Source organism: Haliotis cracherodii, unplaced genomic scaffold (genome assembly GCF_022045235.1).
Source record: "Haliotis cracherodii isolate W230 unplaced genomic scaffold, xgHalCrac1.p SCAF_15, whole genome shotgun sequence".
In the NCBI taxonomy this organism is placed as follows: domain Eukaryota; kingdom Metazoa; phylum Mollusca; class Gastropoda; order Lepetellida; family Haliotidae; genus Haliotis; species Haliotis cracherodii.
The window spans coordinates 30892157-30907737 of NW_027266270.1; positions in this window are offsets into that span (position 1 = coordinate 30892157).

The window sequence follows — 15581 nt, forward strand, 5'->3', positions numbered from 1 at the left end:
CTAAGTTCCTTAAACATCCGTAGACTATTAACACAATAGTTAACATTTTAGTCAACTGAACAACAACATGGAAGTCCTAAGAAACCCTGCCCCGTATGTATACCAAGTACACCAACTGTTGAAAACAAGACACTTATAGTATAGATCGTGTCCTATAAGCATGATCTGCATGTATTTAAGGGTAGCCTAGCGGTTAAAGCGTTCGCTCGTCACGCCGAAGACCTGGTTCGATTCACCACATGGATACATTGTGTTGAGTCCATTTCTGGTGTCCCACGCCGTGATATTGCTGGAATATTTCTAAAAGAGGCGAAAACCAAACTTACTCACTCACACTCACTGTGTCAGAAAATGTACATATTTCTTTAACGTTTTTCCTTCTTTATTAATAAGCAGCAGACGTCATTAAAAAATAGCATATAATTTTTAGTTTCAACAAAATCAATAAATGTGCTATCGTTTAACAAGGTTACTTGGTCCATCGATTCTCTGGTTTGTTTACAGGCCGCCGTCGCATGGCTGGGGTGCTGATGTGGCTCTACAAGAAACCCATTGACTCATGTATTATGATGACTTATATGTTTATTTCCACGATACGTGCATGCCTAGCCGTGTAATTAGTTTAATGATTTGTTAACTGATTAGACACATCATTAAAATGATAAATAACATATAATGCATATAATTTAAATATACGCATGATAATTTGATCTTATGCATATGTGGAACATGCCTCTGATGATGACAAAGGACTCACCAAAATCAAAATATTCGTTTATTTTCGCAAACGATTCTATAAACTAAAATGTTTGACACTCGCACAGACGTTCATTTAGTACATGATTGAAATATATATGTGCTCTGTCCCGCCTGCAATCGGATAACAACCAAACTATTTGGCAAATATAGTTCCGTGTCACACACTCATACGAGGCTTTAAGTGCAGATTAGGCATTGTTAGCGTCTCATCATTTGTGCTCAAAATGGAAACATCATTCCCCAACACTAGTGATATAAAGGATGCCGCGAACGCTACCGGAAAAGTATCCCGTGAAGTAAATGCGTAATGAAATTTCTATTTGCATCCCAAACCGAAGCTTAATTGATTCATGTTGACAATTTTCGGGAATTCTTCACTGACAAACACGGCAAAGCAATCTCACCAATACTCTGTTTTGTATAATTGGTATTGTATTGTTGTGCACATTTGCAACGGGGAACGTCGTGATATGACTGGAATACTGTTAATGGGGACGTTAAACCCAACTCACTCACTAACGCACTACAACAAGGACAGATGTTACGGCTTTTACTCGCATTAAATTGGTTGTAACATAATGTACAATTGTATGTGTTTTTACCATGTTTAGTCACGAAAAAGTTCAAATAACATTTTATCCCCATTGAAGATCGACTGTATGATATTTAACTGATATATTTTACAAAAAGATTTGATAATGAAAAAACAAGGTTTTGTCCTCAGAGTTTACCCAAACATTAATCGTACGCTGTTTATTCTTGATGTGGCTGAAAAGTTGTAAGCCTAACTACAAAGCATGTATGGCATACGCTTAACAGTGTGCATGTATTAAGTGCAATACTTTCCATGCTTATTGGTTGCATTTGAACGAAACACAAAACCAGGCAGCATAATCATAAAGTAATCTCCTACTGAAAGGGCTCACACCTACAGACATTCGTGTGGACACACACACACAAACTCACTCTCTCTCACGCACACACAGATACTAACACACACACACATACTCACACACACTCACTATCTCTCACACAGACACACACATACTCACACTCACACATATACTCACACAGACACACTCACTCTCTCTCACACTCACTCTCTCTCACACAGACACACACATACTCACACACACACTCACTCTCACACAGACACACACATACTCACACACACTCACTTTCACACAGACACACACATACTCACACACACACTCACTCTCTCTCACACACACACACACACACTCTCACTCACACAGACACACACATACACACACACTCACTCTCTCTCACACAGACACACACATACTCACACACACATACTCACACATACACTCACTTTCTCTCACACAGACACACACATACTCACACACACAAACACACTCACACACACACACTCACTCTCTTTCTCAAACACACACATACTCACACACACACACACACACATACACACACGTGCATGCACGTCGCTCTTTTGGTGCAGTAATTTTGGACGTGACGTAAAAAAAACATTTCACCTCAACTTAGATGACTGGGCCACCTGTGTCCCCACGATTGCAGTGATACAAAATATGAAATATCGGTGCTTTTTTTAAAATGGATAATAATGTTTTTGGTGTGCCTAGAATTCTACTTACGTGAAACTCGGGTCGCCCTTTGGAGTGAGTGACTGTAGTTGAAATACGAGGTTTTTTTTCAATTTGCCATTGCGTGTCAGCTTAAGGTGGGAGGAAAACCATTGATTTCACTATGGATATGATCCCACTTTAATCAGTGATAATCATAATCATAATACAACGATAATACGCCAAAAAATACACACGTTACTCATCACAACAAAAGAACATTCTGAAGGAGACGCTATTGCATTCAATTTGCATTCTCAGCTCCCTTGGGAGTATACAAGTCAATCTGCCTGTCGTTGGAGAACCATCCCAATTGTACCCCCTTCTTTAGCTGGGTTACACTGTGCCCTCAACTGACGATCCGTAATCGGCATCAGTCCGGATTAGTACAAGAAACCACGCAGAGACGTTCATGCACGTCACTATATGAGTACAATAACATGGACGTTTAACCCCATTTCACGTCACCTTAACAACCTTACAACATGTGAATATCAAATGGTCTCACCCGGCTTAGTGAAAAGACGCGAGGGCTTGTCAATATTTTTTTAATGTTATTTCGTCACGAAACTTGATTACTTTTTCCGATTTTGTTGTAATTCACACCAACAACTGAACGTTACATGAGGGTTATAAAGTAGGGTTGTTAAGTTGGGTTGCGACCCTAGTGGATGACGTGAGAAGGAAGGTGAAGTAACAGATTTATTATTGTGTTATCGGATTGCAACTGCTTCCTTCGTAAAATGCTATTTTTTTGTTCTCTTTGTTTGTTGTTTATATGATGACTTTTGTTTTGTTTTTTTTATTAAAAAAATCAAACTAGGGATAAAACTTTGCTCCATGGACATTAAGCAGTATCATTAACGTCCCTCGGATAGAGAAGTTTGTCAACACCTGGATAAATAAACCAAACTATTTGGCAAATAAAGTTCCGTGTCACACACTCATACGAGGCTTTAAGTGCAGATTAGGCATTGTTAGCGTCTCATCATTTGTGCTCAAAATGGAAACATCATTCCCCAAAACTAGTGATATGAAGGATGTCGCGAACGCTACCGGAAAATTATCCCGTGAAGTAAATGCGTAATGAAATTTCTAAAAAAATCAAACTAGGGATAAAACTCTGCTCCATGGACATTAATCAGTATCATTAACGTCCCTCAGATAAAGAAGTTTGTCAACACCTGGATAAATAAACGTTTGTTAATACATGGATCATTGAATATAATTGAGACTTGAGTAAATGAAAGTTGATTAACACCTGGATAAATACACGTTTGTTATTACATGGATCATTGAATATTAATTGCGACCTGGGTAAATGAAAGTTGGTTAAGATCTGGATAAATGAAGGTTTTTGATACCTGGATAAATAAAACTTAATGGTTTGTTAACACCTGAAGAAAAGAACGTTTATTAGCATCTGGCAAAATGAAAGTTTGCCAACACCTGGATAAATGAACGTTTGTTCACATTTTGAAAGAATGAAAATATCAATATCTTGCAAAATAGTGTTTTAACATCTAGCTAAATATAAGTTTGTCATCACCTGGCCATGTTCAATGAACGCGTGTTAACACCTGGATAAATGGACGATTGTTAACACCCAGATAAATATAAGGTTGTCAATACCTGGATAAATATAAGTTGGTCGAACAACTAGATAAAAATAAGTTTGTCACCACTTGGATAAATGAACGTGCGTTGATGCCTGGATAAATATGTTTGTCATGTCCTGGATAAATGCACGTGCGTTAACACCTGTATACATGAACGTGCGTTAACACCTGGATACATGAATGTGCGTTAACACCTGGATAAATGAACATTTGTTAACACCAAGATGAATATAAGTTTGTCAATACCTGGATAATAAAACGCGCGTTAACACCTTGATAAATGTTGGATTGTTAACACCTAGATAAATATAGGTTTGGCAACATCTGGATAAATATAAGTTTGTCAACACCTGGATAATTGAACGCGTGTTTACACCTGGAAAAATGAACGAATGTTAACACCTAGCTAAATATAAGTTTGTAAGAACCTGGATCAATGAACGCGTGTTAACACCTGGATAAATAAACGTGTGTTTGTTTGATCCTTTGTTTAACGCCGCACTCAGCAATATTCCAGCTACATGACTGCGGTCTGTAAATAATCGAGTCTGGACCAGACAACCCAGTGATTGACACGATGAGCATCGATCAACGCAACTGTAACCTGGCCACCTGATCCCGTTAGTCTCCTCTTACGCATAGTTGCCTTTCTGCTGAAGATCTATTCTAACCCGAATCTTCACGGGTTTTTAAACGTTTGTTAATACATGGATCATTGAATATTTATTGACACCTGGATAAATGAACGTTGGTTAAGATCTGGATAAATGAAGGTTTTGGATACCTGGATAAAGAAACGCTTTGTTAACATCTGAAAAAAGAACGTATATTAGCATCTGGCAAAATGAAAGTTTGCCAACACCTGGATAAATGCGTTTGTTCACATTTTGAAAGAATGAAAATATCAATATCTTGCAAAATAGTGTGTTAACACCTAGTTAAATATAAGTTTGTCATCACCTGGCCATGTTCAATGAACGCGTGTTAACACCTGGATAAATGGACGATTGTTAACACCCAGATAAATATAAGGTTGTCAATACCTGGATAAATATAAGTTGGTCGAACAACTAGATAAAAATAAGTTTGTCACCACTTGGATAAATGAACGTACGTTGATGCCTGGATAAATATGTTTGTCATGTCCTGGATAAAAGAACGTGTGCGTTAAAACCTGGATAAATATACGTTTGTCAACACCTGTATACATGAATGTGTGTTAACACCTGGATATATGAACATTTGTTAACACCAAGATGAATATAAGTTTGTCCACACCTGGATAATAGAACGCGTGTTAACACCTTGATAAATGAAGGATTGTTAACACCTAGATAAATATAGGTTTGGCAACACCTGGATAAATATAAGTTTGTCAAACACCTGGATAAAAATAAGTTTGTCACCACCTGGATAAATGAACGTGTGTTATACACCTATATAAATTAACGTTTGTTAACATCTTGATAAATATAGGTTTGTCAACACCTGGATAAATAAAGTTTGTCAACACCTGGATAATTGAACGCGTGTTAACACCTGGAAAAATGAACCAATGTTAACACCTAGCTAAATATAAGTTTGTAAGAACCTGGATCAATGAACGCGTGTTAACACCTGGATAAATGAACGATTGTTAACACCCAGATAAATATAGGTTTGTCAACACCTGGATAAATGAAAGTTTGTTGACATTTTGACACTTTATACTTTTTATGCAATATACTTTTAATTGATAATGCATACTGAATTGTTAAAGATAATGGCGTGAATTATTTCTTTAAAATGATATGGTATATTCCTGGCAGCAAGACATGAAGACATGTAAATACTACTTCTATTACTAATAACAATAGTTCTGGGTGGGTTCGACTAGGCAGAGCTTCATTGGCTGTGTGTAGATGGGGCAAGGGACCTTACGATGCTGACGATGAGCTGACTGTTCCAGGATCACCCAAACCTTTTTTGCTGCATTTTTTAAATTTTAATCTGTACATTAGCATTCGCCATGCTTGTGGTTTTGACACAAGCTCCATCCGTGGTATGACCCAGAATATGCTGAGGGCGTCATAAATACAAAATTCTTTGGAATATTCCCATATACAGCGTTAGACCTATCCAGGCCAGCAAACCTGATTTTGTCCTTTTTGATAAATCCAGTAAAATCATTTTAATCATTAAATCTGTCACTTTTGACATTATTGTGATTGACAATATTCAGGAAAAACATGGCAAATCTGCGGACCTCGCTTTCGAAATGACACTCTTGCATTCTTAGCACCAAGTTGTCCGACTCCACATTGTTCTCGGTGCCTTAGGTATGGTACCTCCCAATCTGTTGACTGACATTTGGAGAATGCCCGGGTTTGCTGCCAGGAATACAGCCCTTCTGACAATCTGGGTAATGGTCTGCAGTGTTGGGGAGTCTTCACATTCTCCGAAAAACGCCTCGGTGGGTTTGACAAGGCAGCGCTTTCTGGAAGAAGTCCCATTCGCTGTCTTGGCTGTAGAAGGGGCAAGGCACCTGAGCTGATGATGAGCCTAACCAGCCTGACTGTTATAATAATAAATGATAAATATAAAATTCTATGGAATAGTCCCTACACAGCCTCAGACCAACAAACCCGATCTTATCCTTTTTGATAATAAACAGCAGATAATAATTTAGCGAATATTTTAAAGTCTATTTCGTCATTTTAACTATTTTAGATCAACATATGAAATAAATATTTCCGTTGCTGCAAGATATCTGCCGATCGGCTACTACACTGAGTATAACTACGAGTATGCAACGAATGTACTATTGATGTCTTATTTTGTTTATTCAATTCGTTTCCAAGCAGAGAACACTTCTGTGAAACATTATTACGATGTGAATTATTTTTAAAGATTTTTCTCTCTTTTTTTTGCTTTTCAATTTTAGGGCAAAATATTGAATAAGTTGATAAAACGAACAATAGCAGGAAATATTCCAGAAAATGAAGCTATCGCCTGATCTCCATATAAGGCAAATAACTACATAATGTGCGTCTATTGGTTAGTTATTTGAAAAGTACTAAATTGTATTTGTCTATAGCTTTCAGTTTCATGTTTTTGTGTCCTATCGAATCTCTATATAGAATGATAACTTCCTTTTATACAGCTATCGTTGCAAATGGATACACGGAAGAAAGCTTTTCGAAAACGTCATTATATTCGTGAATTGTTTTCAAGGTCGAATGAGATTTTGCATTGTTCAGGAATTGTTCTCTTGGGGCTAATGTTTGTAGTTCGTCTTACAAAAAAACACACAATTGATTGATAACTGATTATTCATTACTTTTGTTCGTAACTTTGTTTTAAGAAATCCCTACCAGTCTCATGCACATATTTGAGATTGTACTGTAATGTTATATATTAGGATATATTTGTAAATATTCGGGATAGATTTCTGTGTAAATGTGTCCCCTCTGACATGATATGTAAACATGTTAATACCGCTCTTGTGAGGGTTTCTATGGATTTAAGAAGATGCGTTAGTATTTAAAATATATAAACAACTTGGCAAAAGGCACTATAAATTATTGATGGTGGCTAAAAATGAAACAAAGAAGAAATAATTATTTTATTATTATGTATTTTGCATTCTAAAACACCATCCTTCATGCTCCCCCCCCCCCCCCCCCTCCCCCGCCCCGGTTCTCTCTATCTCTACCCCACCCCTCACGCTCACTCCTCCCAATTCCTCGCTGCCACCATGATCAAACCCACCCCAAACTCCCCACTGCACCCATTACTTCAAACCTATTCAGCCCCACCCCGTCCCCACCCAACTCACACTGTATTATTCATATTTGTATAATTTATCATCAGGTAAATTCCAATTTGTCAATATACATTTTAAAGATACGTTCACTGATTGTATTGATAAATCAAAGCTGTATTTCCTTCAAGGAAAATGGAATAGCTTTCATCGGGATTATTACGCCAGCAGGGCATTAACACGCAACTAACATAAGATAACCTGTCGACATTTCCTCCTGGTAGCTCCTCGCAAGTGGCTGGTACTATATGTAGTTCCCTATTCCGAGTAACGTCTGTGTGACTTAAATGTATATCGCTGTCAGAATTTATGAATCAATACAAATATGTCCATTATCATATGAAATATCCGCTAAAAGCACAGTCGGTTCACGATTTTGATTACATCATGAGCGTGTGTTTATGTCACGCATATAGCTCACAGTGATGATACCAGGTGTTCGCGAAAAGATGAACGTATCCTGATCCACCGTTGGCACCCGTCACAAACACATGCAAAGGCAAGTAAAAATTTTCAACTGAGAAAAGCCCCACACGGGAACATATGTCACTGATGCGTCAAATTTGGAAATATCCACCTCATGTCTCCCTTAAACTTTTTGAAAGCTTTGCTGAGGCCTTGAAACCTCGTTTCAATACACAGGCACCATATCGATTTCTCTTATTGCTTTGACACGAAACGTTTTGAGCGTGGTCCATGCATTGACTGAAAAGTATATTTAACTACCCACACCATCGATCGGGGCATCGGTGCTGCGACTTTTGTTTGAAACCGATTATTTTTGTCATTCAGCACTCCAATACATTTTTTTATGAAAGAAGAAATCAAATGATTATTATCCCGCATTTTCGGGAACACGGATTTTTGGTGATCTAATACCAGCATGTCCGCTTGGAATATCAAATGCCTGGCTTCTTGCTTAATAAAAATAGATGACTAATATAAACTTACCACAGGGCATATTCGAATGAACTCCTGCATCTTCGCAAGCGCTGAACTCGTTTATTTGCATCCCCATAAATCAAGTTCCGTATAGTCCGTCAATGTCCATTTGACATAAGTAAACAATCAGCATCTGAAAGTAATTGTTTAGTTGTGCCTTTCCTTGTTACGATATCTATCTTAATAAGCACCAAGCACACGTGGTTACTAGTTTCGTAATAAACAGTGATACCAAGGAATATGACTTTGCCCTATTTTTGCTACTTTATGATTTATAATTCTATCGGTTGTTACTTATTGAATTTATCGATTATATACACTTGATCACAGGCGCTGCAGCACAAAAAATAATCCTTGAAACGATTGGGTTATAATATAGCTTCGGATGAAGTTTCTAATCATTAATGATGTATTTATAACACTATCATATCATAGCAATATCAGGGTGCAAGTATCATGCTGGACTCGTCCGACCTAGGTATATAGTAGTGTAGACTGTTGGTCTTCTACAGTTTTGCGTTCCACTTGTACAAATAAAAATTCCTCAAAAACTGAAATGAAATATCTATCTCCTCGTATTCACACAGAATATATAACCATTGTATTCCGAGCTTGAATTCCGGTGCTCAGCAACCTATATTGGTCAAATGTAATCCAGGAATGTATACGTGATCGGGAATACAAAGAGTATTCGTATAGCAAGACGATAACTAAAGTATATATACTACCGACAGAAAGGAAAATTAATGATTTGAAGGTGAGGTGAGGTGAAATGGGGTTTAACGTCGCGTCCAAGATTATTGCACTTATATAGCGACGTGCATGCACGTGTTTGCGTGGCTGCTTGTACTAGTCCGGACTGATGCCGATTTATAGTGCTAGCTCACTGAGGTGCAGTTTAACATGAATACCCCATTCAGACACAGTATACTGACTCCGAGCCGACCAGTCCTTGTTTTAGCCCCTTAATGCCGAGCGCAAGACAGGGTAACAACAGGTACCATCTTTTAACGTCTTTTGTTAGACGCGGTCGGGGATCGAACCCCGGACCTTCCGCTCTACCACTAGACCATGGAGGGGGTAATGATTTGAATATAGTCATCGTTGAGGTGTACGTTTACAATGCCATTGCGTTGCATCTTAACGCAACAGCTTATCACAATGAAATTTCACATCATGCAACGTCGCTCAACTTGGGGTAGCTCTTCAGACGGAATGGCTGGCTATACAAAGGGCAACTATAGATTTGTTATGATCAACAGTATGAGTGATTGTTTCAGTCAGTTGGGTTTGACGCCGCTTTCAACAGTATTCCAGTTATATCACGGCGTGTCAGCTTGATGTGGGAGGAAAGCCCGAAGTGATGCAGATCGCAGACGTTTACCACTTCGGTGAAACCCACGAGCACGTGTATGGTGCTGACAAACCTAGAAACATAAGAAACATAACCGGGATTCGAACCTATTGGTTTCTGGCGTGCCCAAGGGACGCAACCTTGCACACCGAATTTAGGCGCCTCAGACGACCGGGCCACCCGTTCCCCCGATCAACAGTATTCCATGAAGGTGTCGTGCATGTATCGACAAACATGATGGACACTCCAGATGTTGTAGACATTTATCGTCATTAATTATCATTTGATCAGCTCCCCTATTTTATATCGGTGGTATATATTAGTGATTTAGTTTGAACAAAACTACACGCTTACTGAACGCGCATTGTCAAATCTAAAAATACCCGCCACCTTAAATCTTTTCCAAAATCCTGTATCTAGGTTTGCACATCCTCGGTGAAGGCCACCGCATCGCATTATTTAATTCATTGAGATGGAAAAAGAAAAGTTAATATTTAAAACTTTGCGCTGTGGCTCGGTTCCAAATTCAGTTCATAGCAGTTGAATATACAGGTGTTTGAATTGGTTGGTTGGTTGGTTGTTTAACGCCGCACTCAGCAATATTCCAGCTATATGACGGCGGTCCGTAAATAATCGAGTCTGGACCAGACAATCCAGTGATTGACATCATGAGCATCGATCCACGCATTTGGGATCGCTGACATCTATCAACCAAGTCAGCGAGTCTGACCACCCGATACCGTTAGTCGCCTTTTACGACAAGCATAGTCGCCTTTTACGGCAAGTATGGGTTACTGAAGATCTATTCTACCCCGGAATCTTCACGGGTCACAGGTGTTTGAAAGGCATTTAGAAGTGATACACATAAGGAATAGAAATTCATGGATGCCAATCTACAGATAACCCTGTGAAAACACAATATGTTTATTTCCTTTTTAGTTAAAAGCGACAAAGCCGTTTTCATTTTCATAAGAAATCTCTGCTAAAAGTAGAAAACCTATTCTGAGTAACAACTGATCACTTTAAAATATATAGTGATGCTAAAATTTATAAAAGAGCAAACAACATGTCCATTACATCCATTGTGCGATTCCGACTATATCATGAACATGTGTTTATGAATCAAAATCAAATAGTGATGATAATGTATGTGCAAACGTGACTAATATATTTGAAAAGATGCAAACATTTGTTACTGATCTCAAACCAATGAAACATAGGAAGACGATCTTCCTCCAGGACGATCTTGTGTATGTATACATATCCAAATTAAGAAAAATTCTATTGGATTCTGTGAAAATTGTCGATCAGGACTATATTCCTTGGAAACAGTGGTCTGTCCGCATTAAGGTAGTTGCACTGTATATAATTGTGTTTGTTTGTTGTTTAACGCTGCAATATTCCAGCGATATGATGCTGATCTTCTCAACACACTGTACATAAACTCGATGCTGTGGTCGTTCAGATAGCCTCTTTCAATAAGTGATGATACCAGGTGTTCGTTAAAAGGTCAGCGTATCCTGTCCCACTGATTGTACTCGTCACAAACACATGCAAAGGCAGTCAAAAGTTCACCTGTAAAAAACACGGGAACGTATGGTACAGTTAAAAATAGGGAATTGCATCGGGCATGATTTTGGTCACTAACTGGTTCAACTTTCACACATCCACCTTATAACATGTTTGAAAACTTTACCAAGACCTTGAATGCTGTAATACTGACCGATCAAAGATATAAAGAAGGAGAAAGTATGTTTCCATGGCCGTTATTAAAACATAAATCTCGACCGCCATTACTCGTCCTTATGTCGGGTTACAGCAAAAGCTGCTACTTAAGGGGGCGGTCGGGTAGCCTAGTGGTTAAAGCGTTAGCTCGTCACGAAGACCCGGGTTCGAATCCCGACATGTGTACAATATGTGAAGCCCATTTCTGGTGTCCCCCGCCGTGATATATTGCTGAAATATTGCTAAAAGCGGCGTAAAACCATATTCACTCACTCAGAATAAAAAAATGACTCTGAAATGAAAACGAAATAATCAATACAAAAACGGATCACGCGGCGATAAGAAATTATTTTACATGATCTGATCACCGTATAAAGTGATTAATGCATTTAGCATCTAGACATGAGGTCGCGGAGAAGGCGACATTGACATTGCTGATGGGTCATAAACAGAACTTCCTGCATCCCCGGAAGTCTTACCGCTCAAGGGATTATAAGCTGTGCAAGTCACGTTTCATGATTTCTGAAAAATAACAAGTCCTTCGAAGTTTCCGTTAGTTCATTGTCTGAGGCCACAGCCTCATTCTTAAGAAGAGGAAGTAGAGAAACCGGTGTCGCGTGTCAATGCTGGAGCACCCCAACAAGACCATGTCTTGCCCCTTTATGGAAATCAGCTGAAAAATCTGTTTTGAGGAAGTCATGGAGAAGGGCATTCATGTAACTTAGGGAACAGTGTTCACTTGGAGATAACTGGGTAAATTGTATCAAGTGTCAATTAATCTTCATGTTATCAATAGCGATACTGCTGTCATTCCTCACCGACATGAGCCCCGTTAATAGATCAAAGGCATTTTGAAAAAAAATATTAGACTGCTTTTCTGCCAGACATTATTGAGACAATTTAGTTGCATAAAATACAAAACACATATAACCACCCAACTAAGGGCAATGAATTTACAGAATATTAATACTTCGTATGTTTTGTCTTTAAGAAGAACAAACAAATACAAATACATATACAAACGTACAGAAACAAAATTTTATTAATTACCATAGACTCGAACAAAAGGATATCCAATTTGGAAAATTGCGTTTGGTTCAATGTGGCTTTGAGCAGTGTTAAAGTCATAAAGTCATATCACGGCGTGTCAGTTTAATGCTAGAGGTCATTCAGTAGCCTGTAGCCCTTGCAGGTCTTAGACGCTAAACAGTTTGAAGTTGTTAGGTAAATCTTAAATTTTGAAACGGGTGGCTAATGGACTTGTAATAACGATTGCAACAAAACAGACCCTAAACATTCTCTTACTCTGTATAATGTAAAGATCAGCATGTAACAGTGTAAAACTTCCGTAAGTTTGATATCTAAAAATAAGTCTATAATTCAGACTATTAATGCAGCTCATGTTTCTGTTTCCAGTAAATACTTTCAAATTCCGCAATAACCCCCCCCCCCCCCCCCCACCCCACCCCACCCCCTATACACATGCAACAACCGTCATTCTCCCTTTGAGCCCTCTAAGCATGTACATTTACAAAAGAGAAAGGTTTTGTATGTGTACAAGTTTTAAAGAGAAAGGTTTTGTAAATGTTAATGATAAGGTGAAACGCATTTTTGTATATCACCAGACATGTTTTGTAGAAAGAAAGGTTTTGTATATGAACATGTTCATGAGGGTTAGGTTTTGTATACATACAACTTTGGGAGAGAAGGGCTTTGCATATGTAAATGCTAAGGAGATAAGGGGTTTGTACATGTTCATTTTTTGGAAAGAGAAGGGTTCTGTACATGTACATGTACACGTTCATGAGAATTCTTTTTGTATATTAAACCTTTAGTAGAGAAGGGTTTTCACAAATACTAAGGCGAAAAGGGTTTTGTATATTTAAAAATTTGGGAAAGAGATGGGTTTTGTATATGCGCAGGTTCGGGACAGAATGTTTTTTTAGAATATGGGCATGTTTAGGAAAGATAAGGGCTTTGTATTCCTAAACATGTATATATACAATTATACATGTACAAAACACGTTCGCTTTATGAGAAGCGCAAATATCACACGGGCCGGAATTGTAAGACATTTACAATAAAACACGTTTAGACTAAAGACTAAAGATTCCCATAACTCGTAAACCAGTAATACTGCCATAGTTTCTAGCTTGAGAAACAGCTAAAAAATGATTATGGAACACATTTAGTTCTTGTATGGTTATGGTTTCGACAAACCGAAGACGTTTCGTCTTTGAGCAGAAACATTCTCAACCAATTCGATGCGCGAAAGTGTAAAATTTAAAACCTCGGGTGTCGGACATCGAATACCGATTAACATCCTCAAATCTGAAAGCACAAATTCTTTTCGACTTTGTAAATCGACATTACGCGTTTACTTCAGCCAGAATGTGGAGAAACTGATTCGAATGTAACCCTATTCGTAGTTAACTTTCATTCATTCCGATACGAGTGACATCCTCGATGGCCCAGGGTATTATATCTCCATTCTATTCAGATAAATACACTGGACCCATTCGCCACCATAGCTTTGTTTTAAGTCTGATTTGAATATCACGACGGTATGTATTACTTTAACAAGCGACAAAAATCCACAGGAACTCGATGATAGCGTGTATAACATAATATATTCGTATAGAAAAAACACACACTTCTATATACATAGATACTCTCTATGCATATAGAGGGGTGTGATTTTTTTTCTATACAAATATATTATGATATACACGCTATCATCGAGTTCCTGTGCAAAAATCGTTGCTAAATGGGAGACGTCACCTCCGCAACGAAGCAATGGAGGCGAATGGGCCCAGGGTATTTATCAAAATAGAATGGACATATAATACCCTGGATTATCGAGGATGAGTACTTTCAAAATGATTGATGTTTGTGTAGTTAGACATATTGTGAATGTCAATGAGACATATGTTGTGACGGGCTTCTACAACGGTAACATTAACACACGTGAGTGAGTGAGTGAGGTTTCACGTCGTTTTGGGGTATATTCCATAACTATAAACGCGGGGGGACCGAGATATTAACTTCACATAAAGTACTCACGTGGAGCACCGAAACCCGGACTTAAGCGTCATGAGGCAAAGCTTTTACAAGGCTACCCCATTGCCCCAACGGGGGTGGTCGGGTAGCCTAGTGGTTAAAGCGTTCGCTCGTCACGCCGAAGACCCGGGTTCGAATCCCGACATGGGTACAATCCGTGAAGCCCATTTCTGGTGTCCCCCGCCGTGATATTGCTGGAATATTGCTAAAAGCGGCGTAAAACCATACTCACTCACTCACTGCCCCAACATACACACACCAGCCCGGGTAAACTAGTTCATTAAATTCTTTAAAAAAATAATTCTTTAATTCTTGGAAAGTTATTCAAAAAGGTAAACATGATAATAGAAAATTACACTAATTGAAGCAGTTTGTTTGCGTTGAAAAAATAACTTATGCCCAGCTATTGAGTAAGCACAAGAAGAAATTAGCACATGAAGTGTCAATGCCGGAAGTTCATGTATCGTTTGCACGTGCGAAAATTGTTCAGGGTTTTGACATATAATTCTTTCCTTACTGAGAATTTTGAGCTGTGCTTTTTTATAACTCGGTACACAAAATCATTGAAGATGGTTAACTCGCGAAAGAATATATTTACGTAATCGGTTGTGTACCAAGAGAGAGTCAGAGGTGCGTCGATTTTCCTTATCTTTGGGACATAAACAATCACACAGTCTCGCGTTCGGGCATTTTGCGTC